The sequence below is a fragment of the Pygocentrus nattereri genome, chromosome 21 (assembly GCF_015220715.1).
Source record: "Pygocentrus nattereri isolate fPygNat1 chromosome 21, fPygNat1.pri, whole genome shotgun sequence".
Lineage (NCBI taxonomy): Eukaryota > Metazoa > Chordata > Actinopteri > Characiformes > Serrasalmidae > Pygocentrus > Pygocentrus nattereri.
In genome coordinates this window covers 29,466,549-29,472,548 of record NC_051231.1, presented here as the reverse complement: position 1 = coordinate 29,472,548, position 6,000 = coordinate 29,466,549, and the positions used below count along the sequence as shown (strand labels likewise).

Genomic DNA, 6,000 nt, shown 5'->3' with positions numbered 1-6,000 from the left:
GTTTGACTTGTTGAAAGTGATGTTCTTCACTAAGACTCTTGTTGGCCCTGACATAACTGGGACGTAGTTCTACTTGTCAAAGCTAATAATCAATTCCCCTGCAGGGGTAATCTGACAGGCTGCAGAGCCGCTACATGCACACATACTGCCACGATTCCAAACACCAACACAAAACAAGCCATCTACAGCTCTAATTCCAAGGCTAAATGACTTTTAAAAGATGATTCAGGCTGAAATTGAAAGTCTACTCTCACACCTCTGTATACAATGCAGCGGAAGTCTTCAAATTAGGTAAAATATTAAGTCAGATGCACACAGTGTGATTTTAACCCGTTTTTAAGCCTGATTTGGTCCGAGCCGACCAGTGTGAGAGGGAAAACAATGCCTGATTATCTGCCCAAACGATCTCTCACTTAACAGCCGGATGATCGGATGGATTGCTGACATTTCTGACAATTTTGTTCACTTGTCTCACAGTCTGAGTCGCCTCACGAACCGATTCCTCAAAATCGCTCCCAAGACCACACACAATCACACCCACCGCTCCTATACGGACACAAAAAAGTCCACATTTGCAGCACCAGCATCTGCGTATGCTGACTTTGCTTCATTTCACTAAGTTGAATTGAGAGGTATAAATAAATATGGTGATGTTTTGTCTTTGTAGAGCCGTCTGTCTGTAGACGGCCTGCTCTTCAGCTTCAGTGAACAGTGTGGCACAAGTTAGCAAAGTTGTTTGGCTGTCTTTCAAATGGCCCCCTACTTCCTATGTAACGCCAAAATCCTGCAGTTTGTCTAGTATGGAATTCTGCACATATGGCTGAATTCCAAAAGGCTATTCATTAGACATGTGATGCATTTTATGGGTGCAAAAGCCATTATTTAATATGTGGTGCACTATGTAGGGAGCAGAAAGCCAAGTGAGAAAGCCAATTTGAGCCAATGCTTTTGGCACAGCTTTATTTTTTAATTGTCTCTAGACAGAGCGTCTGTAGGAGCTACGTTTCATGTGTAGTGTGAGCAACAATGTCACATCATGCCAGTCGGACTGAGTGTTTTCCTGCATTGTGCATATACACTCACCAGCCACTTTATTAGGTGCTAGTTAAAGGTTGGACCCCCTTTTGCCTTCAGAACTGCCTTAATTCTTCGTGGCAGACTTTCAACAAGGTGTTGGAAACGTTCCTCAGAGATTTTGGTTGGTTATTTGAGCTCCTGTTGCCTTTCTATCCTCTGGAACCAGTCTGCCCATTCTCCTCTGACCTCTCACATCAACAAGGCATTTTCGTCCACACAACTGACTGCTCACTGGATATTTCCTCTTTTTTGGACCGTTCTCTGTAAACCCTAGAGATGGCTGTGCGTGTCTGAAATACTCAGACCAGCCCGTCTGGCACCAACAACCACGCCACGTTCAAAGCCCCTTAAATCACCTTTCTTCCCCGTTCTGATGCTCAGTCTGCACTTCAGCAAGTTGTCTTGACCACCTCTACATGCCTAAATGCATTGAGTTGCGGCCGTGTGATTGGCTGATTAGCTATTTGTGTTAACAAGCAATTGAAATTGTACCTAATAAAGTGGCCGGTGAGTGTATATAAATTGCAGGCTTTGGCCTTACATGATGGGTGATTCTAATGTACAGTGTGAGTTCTCACCAAAGAACAAGATTTCTAAAATCACACAGTGTATGCCTGGCTTTAGAGTCTAGTGCTGTACTCAAGATTATACAGTAACTGTCTCGTCTTAGTCTTTTCCTCATTTGGACTTGGCTTTATCCTAGTCTTGGGGCAAGGTGGACTGATGTTGAGACCAGCCAAGTGTGATGCCTCTGTCTGAGATCACTGGAAGCTGAATTATCATCAATGTATATCAACAAAAGTAGAATAAACAGAATAAAACGGTCTTTTTCCCAAACTTTTGCAACTCAAGCGTAAACAAATGACCCTGACAGCTTCTGCTTCTTTCTGTGATGGTGTAAGTTGTTGGGTTTCAAAGCTTCATTTGAAAAGACTCATTGAAAAGCACAGAGCTACTCGTTTTCAGTTCTCACACAGGTGAAGCTCAGCGCTTAGTACTTACTGCGGAATTTTCTTTGTTTTTGTTTTGTTGGCCCTGAAAATATAAACATAGCTAGAACAATCAGTGAGCTCAATATAAATACACTGATCAGGCACAGCATTATCCTTGTTTCTAGAATCATTGTCCATTTTATCATCTCCACTGACCATATAGGCACATTTTGTAGTTTCTCTGCATCCTCTTAGCCCACTTTCACCCTATTCTTCAGTGGTCAGGACCCCCATGGACCCTCACAGAGCAGGTACCATTTGGGTGGTGGATCATTCTCAGTCCACCTTGTAGCAGTAACACTGATGTGGTGTGTGTTGTACTAGTCTGAGTGGATCAGACACAGTAGTGCTGCTGGAGTTTTTAAACACCTCAGTGTCACTGCTGGGCAGTCCACTGATGAAGGACTAGAGGATGACCAACACATACTGTGCAGCAGCAGATGAGCGATTGTCTCTGACTTCACATCTACAAGGTGGACTGACAAGGTAGGAGTGTTGAACAGAGTGGACAGTGAGTGGACACAGTGTTTAAAAACTCCAGCAGCACTGCTGTGTCTGATTCACACAGACCAGCACAACACACACTAACACACCACCGCCACGTCAGTGTTGCTGCAGTGCTGAGAATGATCCGCCACCCAAATAGTACCTGCTCTGTGAGGGTCCATGGGGATCCGGACCACTGGAGAACAGGGTAAGGGTTACGTTTGTTTACGTTTGGCTTGTATTGTAACACATTTTTACTTAAAAAAAAACTAGTACCACCATAGCCCACTGGGAGACCGCAACCCACAGGCTGAAAACCACTGTATATTTAAATAAAATCTGTTGGTTGAGGATCTCAGGGATCCTTCCAGACTGGCTTAACTGAGTATTATTGGTTTGCTGATGTACATTAGATCCAAAAGTCAAACATGGCCTGAGGGCAGATCGGAATGTTATTAGTACTGTTTTCCTTTAATAATACGGAGGTACTTTAGTTTACTGGTGGTGATTTTTAAAAGGTTTTAGAGAAAAAAAAGATCAGAGAACAACCTCGACACTGCTTCCAGTTACAGTGCAATTTGATGAAGACTATAATAATAAGAATAACATTAATAATAATAAATGATAATGTTTTAGGTAATATGTTATATTATTTAATAAAAAATACACACACACACACACACACACACACACACACACACACACACACACACACACACACACAGGAACCCCTGGTTCCTATCACCACCACTATACAGAAATCTCTGTAAATTTCTCTACAATGAACCATTTCACATCAAAAGAATGTTTACATCTCAATGATTTACTTATGGTCCTTCTAAAGAAATGCCCACTTTTCTATCTCTCCAGAGGTGTCACTGCTGACACACATAAGAAAGAAATATACCAAAGACAGTAACACAAGTGACATTTTTAATGAAAAAAGCATTTTATAAAAAAACGGCTGCTACGGCGCATCGGACCACATGTTGTCAATCATGCAATATACACTACAATGTGAAATTTAATCCATGTGTTCTTTTTTATCACAATTACCTCCGAATAAAGTCGGTCACACCAGTGACATCAGCTAAAAGCTTCATATGAAATCATGAGCTACATGAGGAAATCTCTGAGAACTGAAAGACCAAGTGGACTCAGCATGTGCTTTTCTTCACTGATCCTCAGAAAACAGGTGAAAGGAAGTCGAGTGATGTCATCAGTGTGGTTTTTATGTCAAAATAAGAGATTTTTTTGTGAGGCAGGAACACCAGTGACACGACTCCAGGGACACGACCACAGTTTTCATTAGATATTTTATATTTATTTGCTGTTTATTTTCCTTGTCATTTAAATCATATATCGCACAGTCATGTAAAGATTATTGTAGTTAAAGTTTTACCTCAAAATATGGCCTCACCCTTCACACATGACTGTGGGGACGAGCACTTCAAGTGGAATATATCTGTAAAAGCTAGGGACACAAAAATGGACGTTTCTGTAGGATGAGCCCCACGCAGAAATTTAGAAAAATTGGTGGAGTATCCCTTTAAGACTCGGCTGATACTGATGACATTGAATGAGTGCAGCAGGAAGTTTGTCTTTAAAAGACTTTTATAAAGTCAGGTGACAGCAGGACGAGGGCCTTCCAAATTTAGCAGCTCCAGCTTCTATGTGAGAGAGAGAGAGAGATTGTGTGTGTGTCTGTGTGTGTGTGTGTGTGTGTGTGTTAGATATGAACTCCATCCAGGACTGCAGACAGCTTTTAATAGGGCAGCACTGTGTGTTAGTGTGTGTATGTCTATGAGTCTATGAGAGAAGAGTGAGTCTGTATAAATGGGGGCGGTTGAGAGAAGTGAGACAGAGAGAATGAGAGAGAAAAAAAAATCATAAAAATAAAGAGAGATAAAGAGAGAAAGAAGGAAGAAATGAGAGAAGAAAGAAAGCAAGAGTAATAAGAAAGTGGAGAGAGAGAGAGATAAAGATGGATAAAGAGAGAAAGAGAAAGAGAGATTAAGAGAGAAAGAATAACAGAGACGAGAGATAAAGAGAGAGCGGTAGAAGGTGAAAGAGGAGAGATAAAGATTGGTGAGAGAAAGAGAGACAGGGACAGCAAGTAAGCAAGAAGAAGAAGAAGAAGAAGAAGAAGAAGAAGAAGAAGAAGTATGATAAAAAGAAAGCGAGATAGTCAGGGAGAAGAGAGAAAGATAAATAAGAGAGAAAGAGGGAAAAGAGAGACAGAAGAGAGAAATGAGAGCATGAGAGAGAGACACTGTGAGTGCAAAATATATGTATATTTGTGTGTGTTGAGCGCAGTGACAGCATGTGTGTGTTTATGTGCGTGTTTACGTGTGTGGGTTTAAAAGAAGTGTGTGTGGTCTGTGTGTGTTAGCGCAGTGACAGCAGTGTGTGTGTATGTTAGGGCAGTGACAGCAGTGTGTGTCAGTGCAATGACAGCAGTGTGCGTGTGCGTGTTTACGTGTGTGTATGTTACTACAGTGAAAGCAGTGTGTGTGAGTGGTCTGTGTATGTGCAGTGACAACAGTGTGTGTGTGTGTGTGTGTGTATAGGTGTGTGTGTGTGTGTTAGTGCAGTGACAGCTGTGTATATGTGTGTGAGTGTGTGTGTGTGTGTTAGTGCAGTGACAGCTGTGTGTGAGTGTGTGTGTGTGTGTGTGTGTGTACACACGTGTGTGTTAGCACAGTGACAGTTGTGTGTGTGTGTGTTAGTGCAGTGACAGCAGTGTGTGTGTGTGTGTGTGTGTGTTAGCGCAGTGACAGCAGTGTGTGGGTGTGAGTGTGTGTGATTGTGTGTGTGTGTATATATGTATGTGTTAGCGCAGTGACAGCTGTGTGTGTGTTAGTGCAGTGACAGCAGTGTGTGTGTGTGTGTGTGTGTTAGCGCAGTGACAGTGTTGTGTGTGTTTGTGTGTTAGCGCAGTGACAGTGCTGTGTGTGTGTGTGTGTGTTAGTGCAGTGACAGTATTGTGTGGGTGTGAGTGTTTGTGACTGTGTGTGTGTGTGTTTATATGTATGTGTGTGTTAGTGCAGTGACGACAGTGTGTGTGTGTGTGTGTGTGTTAGCGCAGTGACAATATTGTGTGTTTTTGTGTGTTAGCGCAGTGACAGTGCTGTGTGTGTGTGTGTATGTGAATGTTAGCGCAGTGACAGCAGTGTGTGTGTGACTGTGTGTGTGTATATGTATGTATTAGCGCAGTGACAGCAGTGTGTGTGTGTGTGTTTGTGTGTTAGCGCAGTGACAGTACTGTGTGTGTTAGCGCAGTGACAGCAGTGTGTGTGTGTGTGTGTGTGTGTGTGTTAGCGCAGTGACAGTATTGTGTGTGTTTGTGTGTTAGCGCAGTGACAGCAGTGTGTATGTGTGTGTGTGTGTGTGTGTGTGTGTGTGTATGCGTTAGTGCAGTGACAGTATTGTGTGTGTTTGTGTG

General features: G+C 42.5%; 1 protein-coding gene across 6 annotated transcripts in view; it reads right to left on the bottom strand.

The window, feature by feature from the left end:
- tafa1 (TAFA chemokine like family member 1) overlaps positions 1 to 6,000 on the bottom strand; it is a 316,569-nt gene that overhangs the window by 49,244 nt on the left and 261,325 nt on the right. The gene's annotated exons all lie outside the window — the stretch shown is intronic.